Consider the following 17,600-nt stretch of genomic DNA (forward strand, 5'->3'; position numbering starts at 1 on the left):
CACACACACACACACACACACACACACACACACACACACGGTATATTGACATTAAGCCTCTGCTCACCTGTTTCTGGCTATCACTACAAAGCAAGTGTGAGAAGAAAGACCCATGTCTCATTGCACAGGCACACAACAAAAGGGACCCAAAGGGACCTGGCTCCTTCTCCCCAGATCCTCCCATTCCCAAAACCCAGGACTGTCTTCTCCTCGCTGCTATTGGTCCTGAAGGTCGGGATGCCAAAACCCAGAGCAGTGGCAGGCAGGGAGGTTCTCACAGTGGCTGAGAGCAAAGGCTTCCACATGTGTGAGCTGTTGGAGTTTGAGTATGAATGGGGGTCTTGTCTGGCTTCAATAAAGCACCTCTCTGTTTGTATGCATACTATACTGAGAGTCTTGTCCACAGAGAAGCCACCCAGAGCTCCTCAGCAATCCCTTTCCTGTTGTCTTGAAGGGACCTATTTAACATTTTCCTTCTCTGGGGTAAATTAGGCAACTGAAGCATTTCTCAAGGCAGGCACGAAGCACGCGCATTGGCTCATTGGATATCAATTAATTTTTTTTTTTAAATTCTCTTGCCGAGATGAAAGGCCTCTCTCCAGTTAGCCTGCCATCCTTGCCAATGGAAAGAAATCACTCATAAAAACGAAACTGAGTCTCAGGCTTCAAGCCGCTCACAAAGAACCAATTGATTTACCCAACTGGATGCCGACACAGGCAGGCCCAAAATAAGAATCTTGTTGCTGTCGGGATGTTACACTAGAAAAATTAATTTACTTAGAGCCGTACGACAATAAAACGCATTGTGACTTTAAAAAACTCAGAAAGCCGTTCCCTTGGCGACCTATCTTAAAGAGGAATGAGGTGGGTTTGTATTTGCTGAGCAAGGGAGAATTTCTCCAAAGAGCAAGATGCATTATGGTTTTATGCAAAACATATGTATGCTGGGAGAGATGGGGACTCTAACAAGGAGAGGATTCCAATGGAGTGGATGGTTCTATATCCAAAGACCGAAGGCCTGGGCAGGAAGGAGAAGCGCCCTGTACCGAGTGATCCTGTACTGTCTGCCTTGTGCATTTACAACATATTCTATTCGTGTTATACTCATAGTGTAAGATTGGGTGTTTTAGAATTTATGTGTTAGTGTGGCTAGTTATTTCACAGGATCATATCACTATGCCACCATCAAAACCAGATCTCAGGGCCAGTGAGAGAGTAAAAGGTGTCTGCCAAAAAGCCCGATGAACTGAGTTTGATTCCAATCTCACACACATAGCTGCACATCCAATAAATGGATACATAAATAAATGTCCTTTAGTTTAAAATAAACTCCCTCAGATCTCTCACACAAGCCGTCGGTCATTTCTGGCATGCACCCATGGTCTTGTATCTTTGGAACGTTCCTACAATCAGAATCTGACCTTTTAAGTTCTTGTTTAAAAACTACACTTGAACTGATAGAGTTCTTGGGAGAATCCCATAAAGGCCACGCAAGACATTTCTCCCAGACTATCTGCTTGTCTAATGACTCTAAATCAGTTATAGCCAATCCCACAGATGACAGAAGATGAAACTATCCACACAACGAGTATGAAGATACTTACTGCCCACTTAACAGAGCAAAGAGTAATGAGTGAATAAAACCTTTTAAACATCTCACCGGTGTAAAGATGCCAGAGATATTCAGATGCGGCAATGTTAGGCTCAAAACCAGAAGAACGGGGGCATCTCTAAGGTCCCTAACAGTCTAAAAGGTCAATTCTCAAAACCCTGTCTTTAAAATAGCCCAGCCTCACAAGGTATCTCTCTGAGCCTTGTGTGACTCAAGTTCCCACCACCTTCACAGACAGGGACTTCAGGACACTGTGACTAGGCACTGGTGGGGACGGGAATGACACATTAGGGTAGAGACCTAAGATGCCAGCTTCCTTGTACTCTCACTACTCCTATCTACCCAAACTGGCTTCTTAGAACACTCAGGAAATGAGGTTCTAAGACCCTGCATAGAGACTGGAATCACAGTCACAGCTATGACCTATCACAGGGGCTGGAGCTAGGAAGAAGAGATGCCCTGACGCAATGGTGATTACGTCTGGTGGCATAATGCTTTTTGAAGGAGCATTAGGTTTAGAAGTGCAGAGTCTACATTATAGGACAGTCGCTGAAAATATTTAGTTTTATAAGGTATGAGCAACTGGCTAATCAAAGCCTGGTGATGTCATAAATATGCAAACAGGAAAGTCAGAAAAGGAAAAAGAATCAATGAAATGAAAATAGCTATCCATCGGTATTAGAGCTCCTAGGCAGTGTGATTAAAAAAAATCACATTAAACATGATTTGTTTAAAAAGATCAGTTAAAAGACCTCGTTTGAGAAGTTACTTTGTGCAGCGGGTGACGGGTAATCAGAAATCACAACTCCTCAGAGTGAGCAATTGTCTATGTGGTTCTTGGTTACAGATCTTTATCCCCACCCACAGGCTCAGAGAAACTACAGCTGGGAGTAGAACGGAGTCTTCTGGACATCATAGGACCACTGCACTCAGAAACTCATGGCAGGACAGTGGTGGTTCCAACAGATCAAGCCAGGCGACATTCCAGTAAGGAGGATGGAGGGGATTGTGAGCCCCTACACCTAGCTGAGAAGATGACAACGATGGCTTCCAAGGGATGGGGAGTTCATCCTCTTTAAGGGTGTGACTTCTAGTAGGTCCATCATGCCTCTGCAGATGATTCCGCACACAGTAGTATGTAGGCAGCACAAACTATTCTGTGCATTTTTAAATTAAATTAAAAGAAAGAGGGCACAAAGTTAGGATGGGATGGAGGGTGTGTGTGAACTCAAGAGAAATTAAGAAGAGATGTGCGGAATGAATATATTCAAAATACACTATATATTTATGAAATCTTCAAATTAAAATAAAAGTATTATATTAAATGGATACAAGAATGAGCTCAAAAGAAAACTACAGCTGTCCATTGCATTATTTATGAGAAACTCGCTGAAAGGCTTCGGAAGCAGATTAAAAGTTAAGGGATGGAGACACGTGTTCCATGCCAAAGCTAATCCGAAGAAAACTGAATGGCAAGAGTTCAATCATTCCTGGGCTACAGACATTACTGCAATCTTAACAAAAAAAAAAATTATGTCCGAAAAATAAGGAGAGCATGGGGTACATGTATGTGTTTCTACCTTTAGCTGAAAACTAAAGAAAATAATTAGCAGTTTCTACTATTTGTTGGCTCATTTTATGCAGTGCCAGGCGTGGGTCCCAGGACTTAGGGACTCTTGTCAAGCACTCTACCACTGAGCTACAACTCCAGACCCCAGCTCTCTCCATTGCTATGGATGAGAAGGTCTCGCTCTTTCCCACCAGGAGGTATTCTTGGATTCACTTTAATGTCTGCCTTTACATTTTCAGAGGCATGATGTCCTCAGTCCTCCAAGGAGCCCCATGACTAGAATAATGGTGGTAGCATTCTCCCCATACAGATGAACATATCGGGAACAATTACTGAAGCCAAAGGCCTCCACTGAAGTCCCACTAGGGCTGAGAGCTTGGGCAAGACCCTCTTCTCTGACCTCATCTTGCCGCATCTTGCACAATCCTGACCACAGCTGCCACGCTGGGAAGGGCCACGCATGCTGACTCTGCAGGCCACTGCCTCCCTTCTCGGGTTCACCATCACAGACAGATCTGCAGGGGCCTGACCTCCACAGGAGCCGACCGGACGCCCTCCTGAAGCAGTGCTGAGGTTTGCGCTGTTTTGGTTTAGTAACAGGAGGGTTCCTTCCTGCTCTGTTAACTCATTTCTCTCTAAACCACCACTGCAAAATGCCTGTCTTAGACCTCTGGCTCCTCCGCTGAAATAATGCATTATATGTGTTAGGATGAGCCTTAATTTACATTTAAACGGTTTTTTGGGGGGGTGGGGAGCTGGCAGGGTGGATCAGTGGGTAAAGTCAACTGCACCAAGCCTGATGACCTAGGATCAATCCCCTGAAATCACATGGCAAAAGAACTGAATCGCGTGCAAGTTGTCCTTTGACCTACAAACAACCAGACAGATACACACACACACACACACACACACACACACACACACACACACACACGAGTTGCATATCCCTTCATACATAAAGGCATACATATATGCATACAAAATAAGGTATAATTCACAATTTGTTCAACATCTCAAACTACAATAATATGTCTCACTGTGGAATGGAATATAGTTATCACCTGGGATTAAGCCAGTGATGATGGCCCCAGCTTCTGCCTCCTCCCACAGACACCAAAATCTGCAGATGCACCAGACCTTATGTAAAAGGACAGTCTCTGCATAGCTGAGGCCTGAGAGAGAGGCAGGGAGGATCATTCAGGAAAGAGTGAGAAAGCCCCCCAGCTGGCTGGTCCTGCCAACAGCATCAGAAAGCATCAGTGAGTCCATGTTGCCCACAGAGACAACATATGCTTTCCATAGGACACCTATGAGGGACGGTGAACCAAGTGTGCTTACTGAGGGCCCAAGCAACATCAACCTTGAGTTCCTGGTGCCTCCTCTTTGTCGTAAATCTAAACAGTGTCTGTAAATCTACCTCATGCCTCCATTTCCAAACGTCCATCTTGAACTTCTCCTCCTCCTCCTGTAAGCGGCCCTCTGGAGCCCTTAGAACCTTCGGAAATGCAACTTGAGAGTGATCCTGGTGTGCTTTTCTGTTTTGTTGTAGCCTCTGAGATCGATTCATGGAGGAAAGGGTGTATTTGGTTCATACTTCCAGTTCATTGTAGCTGAGGGCAGTCACAGCAGAAACTCAGGGCAGAGCCCATGAAGGAGCGCCACTCACTGACTAGCTCCCCGTGGTTTGCTCAGCCTCTTTTCTTTTCTTTTCTTTTCTTTTCTTTTCTTTTCTTTTCTTTTCTGTTTGTTTGGTTGGTTTGGTTTATTGTTGTTTTTATTAATTAATTTATTTATTCACTTTACATCTCAGTAACGGTTCCCCTCCTCCATATAACCTCCTCCCAACCCCCTCACATGGCCCCCTCCCTCCATCCGTCCTCCCCTTCTCTGTGAAGGGGGAGACCCTCCTGGCACATCAAATCACTACAGGACTAGGTGCATCCTCTCCCACTGAGGCCAGAGGAGGCAGCCCAGTGAGGGGGAAGGGGATCCAGAGGCAGGCAACAGAGTCAGGGACAGTCCTGTTCCAGTTGTTGGGGGAACCTTCAAGAAGACCAAGCTGCACATTTGCTACATATATGCAGGGGGTCTAGGTCCAGCCTATACTTGCTCTTTGCTCTTTGGTTGGTGGGTCAGTTGCTGGGATCGGCCTATTTTTTTTTTTTTTTTGGTTTTTTTTGAGACAGGGTTTCTCTGAATAGCCCTGGCTGTCCTGAAACTCACTCTGTAGACCAGGCTGGCCTCGAACTCAGAAATCCGCCTGCCTCTGCCTCCCAAGTGCTGGGATTAAAGGTGTGCGCCACCACGCCCGGCCTACTCTCTTATACAAGCCCAGATCACCTGCCCAGGGGAAGCTGCCCACAGTATACTGCACCCTCCCACATTCATCATTAATCAAGAAAATGCCTCAGACTTGTCAACAGGCCAACCTGATGGAGGCAATTACATCACTCCCTGTTCCCTCTTCCCAAGTGATGCTAACTTGTGTCACTCTTACAAAAACATACCAGCCAATGCCAAAGCTAACAAAACCCTATACACACCCATCATAGAGAAACCTGCTTCCAACTTGTCCTAGGGAAGCTCACCTTCATTCTCCTGGTATGCTTTTGCTATTCAGTCATCTGTCTAAAAAAAAAAAAAAAAAAAAAAAAAGTGAGTTTGAAATAGACATGTAAAATGTCTGTTGGTAAATCCACAGCCCTGCTTCATCAGGGTTCAGGGTTCATCATGTGTGGTGGATTGAATATGCTTGACCCATAGAACATGGCACTGTTCAGACATGGGTCTTGTTTGAGTCAGTGAGTCACTGTGGGGAATGCGCTTTGAGGTCCTGCACTTAAAGTTCCACCCAGGGCCTTAAAACCCCTCTTCTCCTGGCTGCCTTTGGATCAAAATGTCAAACTCTTGGCTCCTCCAGCACCATGTCTGCCTGCATGCTGCCATGCTTCCTGCCATGATGATAATGGACTGAACCTGTGAAACTGTGAGCCAGCCCCAATTAAATGCCGTCCTTTATAAGAATTGCCTTGGTCATAGTGTCTCTAATAGCAATAAAACACTAAGATACCACGGTATCCTTTTCCTTGATTTATGAAGCCAGGAATCCTGGTTTTGCCTAAATGGGAATCCCGAAGGGAACAGAAATTTTCTAGGTTCCTGCACAGACACAGAATAAGGGCTGGGTCTCTGTCCCTGTCACTGATGACAGGACTCACACCCAAGACCCCGTAATATTGTACATCCTCTCAGCTTTACATAGGCTGTCTAACACAATGTGAATCTCTTTAACAATATCAAGAGCAAAATCAAAAAAAAAAAAAAAAGAGCAAAATCAAGACAGGAAAAGGTCCTCCCCTGGGTGTTTTCAATCAACAGTTTGCTGAACCCAAGCAACGACACAGGAAGCCAACTACAAAACCACAATTAGAAAAAAAAAAAAAAGGTCAAGAACCAAAACCAAAACAAAAGTCACGTTCTTTGTGAGCTATGAGTCTTTCCCTTGGCATAGTTTCTATGTTTATAAACTGTATTTTACATACAAGCCTGTCTCGCAATTATTTTCGCTTAATAATCTAAACATTTTCCCAGGGCCACAATCTCTAAAAAATCTTATCTAATTAGTGAATGATGTTTATTTAACCACATTTAAATATTTTCCACTTGGAGCTACTACATTTAAAAAAGAAATGAAAACATCAAACATTTGTGCGCAAATCATTTATTCTTCTCCACATTTAGCATTGTTTTCTGGGGCTGGCTGCGTGGCAAAGAAAAATAATACACTCATCCTTAATCTAGCTCCCCCCTTCCAAGCTTGGGCCAAGAGATTTATTACTCTGACTAAGCCAACAAGATACATTTCACCTCCTTCCCACAGCTAGTTCATCTTTAAAAAATAAGAAGTTCCTTTCAGCTAATTTCTTTAAAAAAAAAAAAATTCTATGAACTAATGGATTCATGTTTACAAAGAAACCTTTATCTTATCTCTCAAGGTCTTTATTATGGCTGCCCACTGCCCACGGTTACACTGTAACTATTCCTTGTTCCTACATCAGCAGAGCTGTGCAAAGCAGCCTGGGATCTGGACAGACAAGGAAAGATCCAAATATAATTAAACGCAGAAACCCTAGGATTGTGTGATCTTTAAGCGATTATTCTTATTAGCCCATTAGCTGTTGGTTTAGACCTGGCGCAGCACGGCTTTGAAAATCACCCACATATACCTTCAAGCAATACCCTTTTTAGAAATTTTATACGGTGTCTCGTGTAGCTCAGGATGCCTAGAACCCACTAAGAAGCTGAGGATGACCTTGAACACCTCATCCTCCTGCCTCTACCTTCTGAGCGCTGAGATTACAGTTGTGTACACAGCTAGGAGTGGAGTCAGGGGTTTAATGCGTAGGAAGCACTCTATCATCTGGCGGACACCCTCAGCCCCTCATGGATGAGCTCAGTGGATTCTCTTCCTTTCCCTAGACAGGTCCAAGTTCTAAGCTCAAGCTGGCCTAAAACTCAACGCTGTGGATGGTGTGCACTTGCTTCTATCTCCCTGTCTCAGCCTCCCAAGTATTGGGATGGCAGTCATGCACTAGGCCCAGCCTAGAGTTCAGGGAAAAGATCAGCACATGGAAGTTTGGTTTACAAGATCCTATGAAAGAAAATTTTAAATGTGCCTGGCACACGCTTCTGCCCCTAGAGCCCACTGGCCACTCTGTCAACCAAGGAATCTGAGCTACCCCCAACTGCCTGAGAGAGAGAGAACAAAACAGTATTCAGAGCCAGGATGTGCCAGACTCCTGGGGCCTCCCTAGCTCTGGCTGGACCACTAGGCAATGCCTCATTTCAGGGGTCATGTGGTCTATGTCACGGCACATGGGCTTCAGTAGGCCCCACGAGGGCTCAATTTTGTTGATGCAATAAAACATATGTGTTGACAAGAGTCCCAGCTCTGATTCTTCATACTTCAGAACTAATAGTTTTATTTCCAGGCCCTGACAAATATCCCATTTGGCAAAGCTCAGCCACCTTGGCTCTCTGCCGGCCTAGGGAGCAGAGGGATGGTGACTTCCTTCCCGTTTGTCCCCACCATGCCAGAGCCACCTGGGGAAGCCATGAGGCCTGACTGTTGATGGAAATACGCACAGCCACTACATAGGACAGGAAGACAGGGAGCCGGGGTTCATTCGTACATCAGAGCCAGAAGCAGAGTGGAAAGGCCAGTGATGGGGAGGAGTCTGCCAGGAGCCACACTGCTCAGTGCCCAAGCCAGGCAAAGCCACAAGCTGCAGAGAAGCAGAAAAAAAAATATGGGGCAGCTATGAAAGCACACACACACAGGTGCTGGGGAGAAGAATCGTCTCAGAAAGGAGGTCAGCAGCACAGAGGTCATGGGAGGATAGTGGAATCAGAGTGATAGAGCAGCTGGCTGGGATAACGGCTTAGCATCAGGACGTGGCTATGTAGTCGGGAGAGGGGCTCCTCCAATCAGCTACTCTGAATCCTCTGTGGCTACCATTTGGTTTAGACCCAGAAGGCCAGGAAAATAAGTTCCCAGCAGGAGGAAAAACTGAGACACCTGGCAACAACCTCAGGCAAAGGTGAAAGGTAGTCAGATATATTTCATAGGTTGGGAAGTTTTGTTAGGGAAAAGGCTACATTCTCCACATTAAAATAGTAAATAAATAAATATTTTTAAAAAAAAAAACCCTCTAGAATCCAATTTTATGCCGAAGTGAGTCCATTTAGTGGCTTAATTACAATAATATAGGTTGCAGGACTCAGGGGTGGCCAAATGGAACAATGTGGGTGGGAATCCACAGTGTCAAGTGGACTCATAACCTCAGTGAAAACATAGGACTAGGAGCTAACCCATGGCCAGACTATCCCTGGGAAGTGACTTTCCAGAGGGACAGGCCTGGTCAGAATGCCACGAGCTCTGGGGCATGTTCCTGCGACTCTTCCACAACAGTTACACAGTCCAAGAAAATAGAATGCCAAATACACGCGTGATTTTGTAGTCTCTGCTATGACGGGGGAGGAGGAGACAGGAGAAGGAAGAAGAGAAGGACAAGATGGAAGAGGAAGAAAGAAAGAAGAGAAAGAAGAGATGGGAGAGAAGGCATAGAAAGAGGGGATACTGTCCCAACTGATTTTAAATGTATTTTTTTCCTTTTGTGTGTGTATGTGTGTGATGTGCACATATGTGTATGTGAGTCTGCATATGTGTGAGCACAAGTGTGTAGGTGCATGAGGGTGGATGTGTATATGAAGGCCTGTCACATGTACCTGGGAAGTTTGAGGTCAGGAGTCTTTCTTAGTCACTCTTCCACTCTACTCCTTGAGGCAGGGTCTCTCAACCAAGCTCAGTCTAACTGGCCAGCTCTGGAGACCCTGGCTTTGCCCTCCAACATGGAAATTATAGGCAGACTGCCACACCCACCTGGCATCCACTCCAGCAATAGAGATCCCAACTCTGGTCCTCGTGCCTATGTGGTAAGCACTTTAACCAGTGAACCATCTCCCCAGTCCTATTCGTAATGTGTTTTACTTAACCCCAGTACAGTCAAAATATAGTTATCTCAACATGTGATTCATAAGACAAATTCCTACTTGTGCTCCACATTGTGTTTTTACACTGTTCACCCACGTCCAAACAGCTCAAATAGGATGCGCCAGAGCAGTCAGCTGCCAAGCTCCACAGCACACAGGCTCCAGGGCTGTCCCATCTCCTCCCTCTGCCTGTGTTTGTGGCTTACAGCCACACAAGGGAGGTCCTGCCACCTAGAAATACAGGCCTTATCTGCCAGAGAGACAGGACTCACTCATGGCCTGCATGTGTCATCAATGGGTTCAGTGGAGCTGCTGTTCCTGGCTGGAGCTGATCTGTTGCCGGCATCTAGGACAGAGAGGAAACACGGGCACTGTCAAAGAAGCAGAGCCGAGAGCCAATGAGGAACAAGGCCAGAGAGTATTAAAGCATTAAGAGATAAGAGTCCCTCTCTGGAGCCAACTGGCTCGCAGGAACTGCATGACTGCCTCAGAAGCCAGAGAAGCCAGGTCCTTCAGGATACAATCCCATCAGACACAGGATACTACAGAGCAGGACAGAGGGTGGGACTCGGTCTTCGCTCGGCCTGTGAAATCCACACACCTGCAGGCTTGCCCCGCAGCTAGCATCAAGGGACAGGCGGTGGAGCTGGAGAGAAGGGATTCTGTGGGTTCCAGCTGAACAGATTTCTAGAGGGAATGTGGAATGCAGGAAATTCCAATCATTTAGGAATTCATGCTCTGCAGACCGCAGAATATAATGCCCTACCTGTTATAGGAAGGCCTCGCCAGACTTTCAGCCGCACTTCTCTGCTTCCTTCCCCTCCCTAGAGTGGGTAAGGCTCCAAATCCCCAGAACCAAGTACTCTCTGACAAGTGAATGACATAAAATAAGTACACACTAACAACATAAACGAGCGTAGTGAATAGCCGAGACTGCATTTGGACTTTCAGGGCTTTGGTGGGAAAAGATAGACCTCTTAGTACCAAGTGAGTGCCAACTGGAGAAAGCCTCGTGCGGCTATTATACAGTCTCTGCAACCCACACGGGGCTTCAGACAAAGGCACAGGAGCCCCTGCCATATCAGAAGTATCAAAGCTGTGCGAACATCCACCTGGACCTTGCTCCATATGGATTCCTGCTCTTCTAGAAATAACAGGTAAAGGAGGAACAGCTGTTTACTGACACCCAGAACAGCCAAACACAGCCCTTGGTTGTGACCAGGAACTCTGTCTCACCCTAGCTTCTGGAGTTCCTGCATGCTCCCCACTTCTCTGTCCCTCCTGTGTGTTTACACAGTCTTGCTCCTGCCCAACAGCACACCAGAATCCACTGTAGTGGTTTCAGAAAACTTTGTGTCTTCCTAATGGAAGGGAGAAGATGCCATGGACATGCACATCCATCAACACATACACACAGAAAAACACATACATATACATCAACACACAGACACACATACTCGTATACAGATACACACATACACACAAATATCCATCAACACATACATATACACAGACACACACAGACACACATACACAGACACAAATATCCATCATCACATACATATACACATACACACACATAGACATGCACGCGCATATGCAGATACACACACATACACACAAATATCCATCAACACAGACATATACACATACAAACACACACACACACACACACCCCTACTAGAAATGAAAACACAAGCCCACAGCTAAGGCCAGACATCTAAGACCAGGGATCTGTGTACGAGCAAAGGCCAGTATCCTGAGGACTAAGGATGGAGAGGCAAAGGGGAGAACCTGGTCCTCAGGGACATGAGAGTCGCTGCATTAACCTCCAAGCACCTGCCCCTTATCCTGAGTAAACACACCTGTGGGAGCAAGTCCTGGTTAACAGACACTCTGCAGCTACCAAAGCACATGGCAATGCATATGAATGCATACAGGCACTAACAGTTGCGTGTGTGTGTGTGTGTGTGTGTGTGTGTGTGTGTGTACAATACTTTCCTAGTTTCAATTCTGTTGCAGTGATAAAACACCATGACCCGTAAAGCAGCATAGGAGAGGAAAGGGTTTATTTCAGCTTACAATTCCAGGTTACAGTCCATGACTGCAGAGAAAACACAGGCAGGAGCTTGAGACTGCTGCTGGTCACACTGCAGTTGGTGGCACCACAGAGTCTGACTTCCTACTCTTAAACAGCTCAGAATGCAGCTCATGAAATAGTACTGCCCACATCCAGAGCGGGTCTTCCTGTCTCAATTAACAATTAAGACAATTTCCTGACCCCAGACATACCCAAAGGCCATCTTGACCTAGGTAATTCCTGAACTGAGACTCTCTTCCCAAGGGATTTCTTCTGGATTGTACTGAGATGACAGTGAAAACAAGCCAGCACACACACACACACACACACACACACACACACGCGCATACACGCACACGCACATACATGCACACACGCACACGCACACACACATACACAGATGCACACATGCTACAGTGTACTTGTGAATGTCCCATCGTTAGTCTCCTCGAGATAAGATATCAGGTAGGGTGGGTCTTCATCCAGCTTGATTGGTCCTTATGACAACAGAGAGATGGCACAGAAGTAGAGAAGATGATCACCAACCAGGTCCAGTGACACCTAGGCCTGGATTCCAGTCTACCTGCTCTCATGCTAGGACCACAGGGAATTTCTCTCTCCTGTCTCAGCACTAAAATACTGGGCCTGAGGACAGAGACTGGGAAGAGCCAAGAGGCAAGGGCAGAAACTGGGGAGACACGTTGAAAAGGTAGAAACTGGGGAAACATATTGAAATGGTAGGTTTTTAGGTCTCAAACAGATGGATTTTCTTTTTCTTTTTCTTTTTTCTTTTCTTTTTTTTTTTTTTTTTTTTAATTTCCTGTCACATCTGGTCCTTCACCAACCAGACTGCCTATTGCAGTTGCCTCTCTAGGCAGCAAAGAATCAGGGTCTCCAGGCACACCACATCATCTCTGACCCACCTGAGGACTTTGAGTGTCTACCCCTGGCCACGTAGTCACATAGAAGTAAACACTTTTGAGCCAACAAATTCCCCAACCCGGATTGCCAGATCTAACAGGCTTCTGGAAGCTCTTGCTTTGCTCTGTGTGCCAAACCCTCAGGTTCAGGCTACCAAGAAGTATGGTAGAGCCATGGCAGGGGGAGGGTGGTCAGGAAAAATGAACCTGTATTTCTGATCATACATGTACACTTCCAACGCACAGGACTGGGACACACCTGCCCCCATGCTTGTGAGTGTACAAGTGCAGGGACGGAATCTTCACAAACTGCTCTTTCCCTAAGGCAGAGCCTTATCTGCCGTGGTTGTTTCTCTCCCCTCAGAAGGAAGAGCACAGACTCTCTTCCCGTCTTGGCTGGCAAGCACGCCTGGGAACAGTTCTGCCCCCAGCTTTGGGGAGATTACTCCAGTCTTTTATCAGAAGGACTTCCATATGTAAGGGTGAGGAACTTTCCTGCCCTGCCGTTCCTGGGGTTCCCCTGCCACGGCATCTCCTCAACACCCTCAAATGCAAACCTGGGGCCACTGAGTTAGTCCTAGTACCACAGCACCCCACCTGATACAGGATCACTGCACTTTTCCTCAGTCTCCCCTCATGTAAGCCTGCTGAGCACAGCCTAGTTCTTGGTCCTAATCTAATGCGTCTATCTCATTTTACAGCTCCTTCTAGTGCACTGTGGATAGATGCCCCAGTGAGCGGACCATGCCTCTTACCTCATCTGCACCACATGAAGCCTCAGGCTGCAGCTCGGGCATTAGTTCACCAGACCCTTGCCCTTATCAGCATGGAGTTGTCTACACACTCAATATACCAAATGTAGTACCCCAGGGCTTCCACTGTGCATCCCGGCAGGATTCTACCCCTCACTGCAGAGCCAGTGCCCACCCACACCCAACGGGTCCTGCCCGGAGGTGAATCTGGCTTCAGCCCAACCTTCCAAACAAAGGGGCAGCAGCGTGGGGTGTGCTGAGGTCACACGAAAGAGTGACAGTAAAGCTCTCCTCCACTGATGCTGTGTCCATGGAGACCCGGTAGGGCTAGACACTCTGAATGCTGTCAATCAGTTCATAGCAGTTCATTCAGGAAGAGCGGGGAAGAGTGCAACGCACCTGTGGGGTGGGTGGGGCGGAGTTCCCAAATGAGTAAGTTCCTGCCTTTGTAGAGCTGATGGTTAGCAGAGGAAACAAGATACACAGATCAGTAAAATAGATTAGATAAATGCAACTGTGGGTTCTGAGGGAAAGTTGCTACAGAAGTGCCTAATGGGAAAAATCTACCTTAGAGGAGAAGGGAGGGTAGGGGCTGGGCCTAAGGCAATGTAAGGCTAGGGAGACCTAAGCCCAGGGGAGACTGGGCCTAGAGAGCCAGGGCCTAGGCCTGAGCCGTAACTCTGTAGTCTTGCCTCGTTCTTCTCTGTGCACCTCCATTTCTTTCTCTGCAAAATGCCTATGTCAGGAAGAGTAAAGAAACATTAGTGGTGCTCCAATAAGGAATAGGAAGTTATCTGTGGGCAGATCATCTGAGTCTGGTCTTGACAAAGACAGCAGCAGAGAGGTCCCAGTCGGCAGCTACTGAGAGACCTCCTTGGAGGACAGGCTGCTCAGCCAAGCGTCCCAGAGGCTCCCCATTAGGCCATGGAGCAGCTGGAGGTGTCTGAGCAGGAGAAGGAAGTGGACAGAATGTTGAAGAACAGCAGAGGCAGATACATAGTATCACATGAAAGTTCAGTGTGGGTGCCGGCTTCTTATGCTCCTGTTAAGAGGGTTAAGATGAAATGTGGAGCCCGGCAGTGGCAGCACATGCCTTTAATCCCAGCACTTGGGGAGGCAGAGGCAGGTAAATTTCTGAGTTCGAGGCCAGCCTGGTCTACAGCTTGAGTTCTAGGACAGCCAGGGCTATACAGAGAAACCCTGTCTTGAAAAAAACAAAAAAAAAACAAAAACAAAAATAAAAACAAAAAAGAGTGGAAATGTGGGAAAGGGGGCTAGAGATGCCAAGCTCTGAACATTTATTTCTGTGACAGGAAACCCCTCCTCTACCCACAGTCCTGTGAGCACTCTCATACAGTGGCTGACCCTGACAGCAGGCTGGCTTCTTCCTTCAGGGGATGAGGGCAGGTTCACTGGGGAGGATGTAATGGGCCCAGGGAATGATATAGAAATTCAATGGTTGATGCCAGAAAGGATATCACCTTTACAAGAAGTGCAGAGAGCCCATGATGGGTATGTGTGTGTGTGTGTGCATGTGTGTGTGTGTGTGCGTGTGTGTATGTGTGTGTGCATACATACATGCAAGAACAGAACTTCTGAGCTACTCAGGAAACTGGCCAAGTAACAGAGTCACATTGTGAGATGAGCCATCTGTCCGGGTTAGGGGACATCCTAATTTGATGTATCACACAGCTCCTTCCTCCAAACCACCTCCTATTGTGCTACAATCCAAAACCAAGCAGGCCTTGACTCACAGATTACATGAAAACTGGCTCTTTGAAAGCTTAACACATTCCCCCAGAAGCATAACATTGCATGAAATGCTTACTGTCTTTGATTAGATATCAACAGCCCAGCTGACTAGCCAGCCCCATCCATCCATGCCTGACTCAGAGCTTTCCAAGTTGCCCCATGTTGGAGGTTTGAATAAGAATGCCCTCCATAGGCCCAGGAAGTTGAACAACTGGTCCCCAGTTGGTGGAGCTGTTTGGGGTGGCCCTGCTGGAGGAAGTTTGTCACCAGAAGTGGCTTTGGTTATTTAAAGTTCTTGTAGCTGAGGATGGGAGCTCCCTGCCCTGGCCATCAAGTCTGCCACTTGCTGCTGTGCATCACAGACTCGTATCCCTCTGGAACCAGAAACTAAAATTAACTCTCTTCTTTAAGTTGCCTAGGTCCTGATGTTTTAACACAGGAACAGAAAATAAGTAATACACACCCACCACTGTTGGCAAGCTGGGCGGGCCCAAGAATAAGACCTCCCCAAAGCCCCCACGCTACCACAGCCTTCCACACCAGGCTTGCTGGGAAGTTCTCAACACTCACAGGAGCTGCTGCAGCCACCGGAAGCCTTCTCGGGCCACTCAGGAGTCATACCTCTTGCCTGTGACAACCACACCACTTCATTGCTCTCATAAACCTGTGCTGAACTCTGACCTCCACCGCAGGCCAAACTGGGCAGGAGTGAATGGCAATGAAAATACACCACAGGGGAACCTTCTGGAAGGTACCAGAAGTGAAAACACTGTGTGACAAGGAAGACGCTTGCTTTGGACAACTTTCCGAGTCAGACCCCCCTCTCCAGCGTGTGGATGTCAACCAGGTGAGCTCAGAGCCTGAGTTTGTTCTGCGTTCCTATACAGCCCAAGTTGTTTCTTGCCATTTCAAGTCCCGATTGGGACACTGGCCTTTTAATCTCCCAGATTAACAACCGGATGGTTTCTGCAAGCATGGGGCCCACTACACTGTACATTTCCAACACAGTAGTCCCCACCTCAAAATCAACCTGCTCTTGTCTTTGATCCTAGCTCTTTACACTGGAGATCAAGGTCACACACTCTTAATTTTCTGCAGACTTCTAAGGTCAAAGTTCAGCTTCCACATGTACCCTGTGAGACCTTGGATTATGCTTGCCCACATCAGGTGGGTAGACCATACACCTGTCCTGTGAGTATGAGAGCTGCATTTATAATCCATATGATACTCAACACCTACCTATGAGCAAAGCTTAAATGGATATACTCCTGTCTGCTCCACTACCAGCATCAGGCATACAGTTTACAATCAAACACGAACTGACACATGACTTCAGCCCGGCAGGAAGCTGGCTCTGCCCTGAAATACTGCATCTAGTTTATAATCTCACACTCACACCACTGAGTGGTGGTTCTCAACCTCCCTAGTGCTGAAACCCTTTAATAAAGTTCCTCATGTTGCGGTGACATCCAACTACAAAATCATTTTCATTGCTACTTTGTAACTGTAATATTGCTGTTATGAGTTACAAGGTAAATATCTGGTATACAGGATGTCTGATATGCGACCATTGTGAAACAGTCACTCTACCCCTAAGGGGTCAGGCTGCACAGGTTGAGAGCCACTGCTCCAGAGCAAAACTTTCACAGTTCTGCTCAATAGATAAGAGATCCTTTTAGCTTTCACAGCTATGTCAAGTGTTAGCTGTGAAGCTGCAGTGGCCTCCCCAAAGCATGGAGGCTCACTTCTCCCCATGCAGCCTTGGAGAACAGCCACCCTTCAGAGTGAAAGCACACATTTTCCTTGGGAAAATGCACACAAATGGCCGCATCCGTAGGTCATCCTGTAGTATTGATTCTTCTAGAAATCTTCTAGAAATGCTCCTGGACCTAGGAGAACATCTGGGTCCGTGCTTTATGGCTATCCCCAGGGACTCGCAGGCATCCAGGCAAGCAGATGCTTGCCAAGGTCAGACAGCTTGGTGGGATCCCGCGGCTGGGAACAAATGCCCCGCAGACATGTGAACAGGGCTTCAAGTAATTTCTCCAGCTAATTAAGAAGAAGTATCCATGTGTATCAGCGATTGAGAAACCCTCCCAAGAAAAGAAGGCTAGTCTCAAATAACTTCTCCAGGCTAAAAGGAATGAAGGGCACCTTCCACAAAGACCCAGGAGAAGTACAACAGTCCACCTTCCAAAGATGAGTCCACTCCACACAGTCTCTACGTCAGCCTCAACATGGGACTATCCCAAGTGGGCAAGTGGGCAAGTGGGCAGGGCTACTGCTAAGTCAAATGAACATTCTCCCAATCAGCTGAAGATCATGGGCCCTCAGGAAAGCATTCACACCCCTGACTTATTCC

General features: G+C 46.8%; 1 protein-coding gene across 3 annotated transcripts in view; it reads right to left on the reverse strand.

Moving 5' to 3' along the window:
• The window catches only part of Rnf144a (ring finger protein 144A), a 105,441-nt gene that overhangs the window by 85,192 nt on the left and 2,649 nt on the right, over positions 1-17,600 (reverse strand). Inside the window, exon 2 of one of the 3 annotated variants that reach the window (XM_021201950.1) lies at positions 10,007-10,080. The exons of the other annotated variants lie outside the window; for them this stretch is intronic. The gene's annotated coding sequence lies outside the window, so the exon portion shown is untranslated. The remainder of the gene's footprint in view (positions 1-10,006; positions 10,081-17,600) is intronic. 3 annotated transcript variants of the gene reach the window in all.

The sequence above is a fragment of the Mus pahari genome, chromosome 7 (genome assembly GCF_900095145.1).
Source record: "Mus pahari chromosome 7, PAHARI_EIJ_v1.1, whole genome shotgun sequence".
Taxonomy (NCBI): domain Eukaryota; kingdom Metazoa; phylum Chordata; class Mammalia; order Rodentia; family Muridae; genus Mus; species Mus pahari.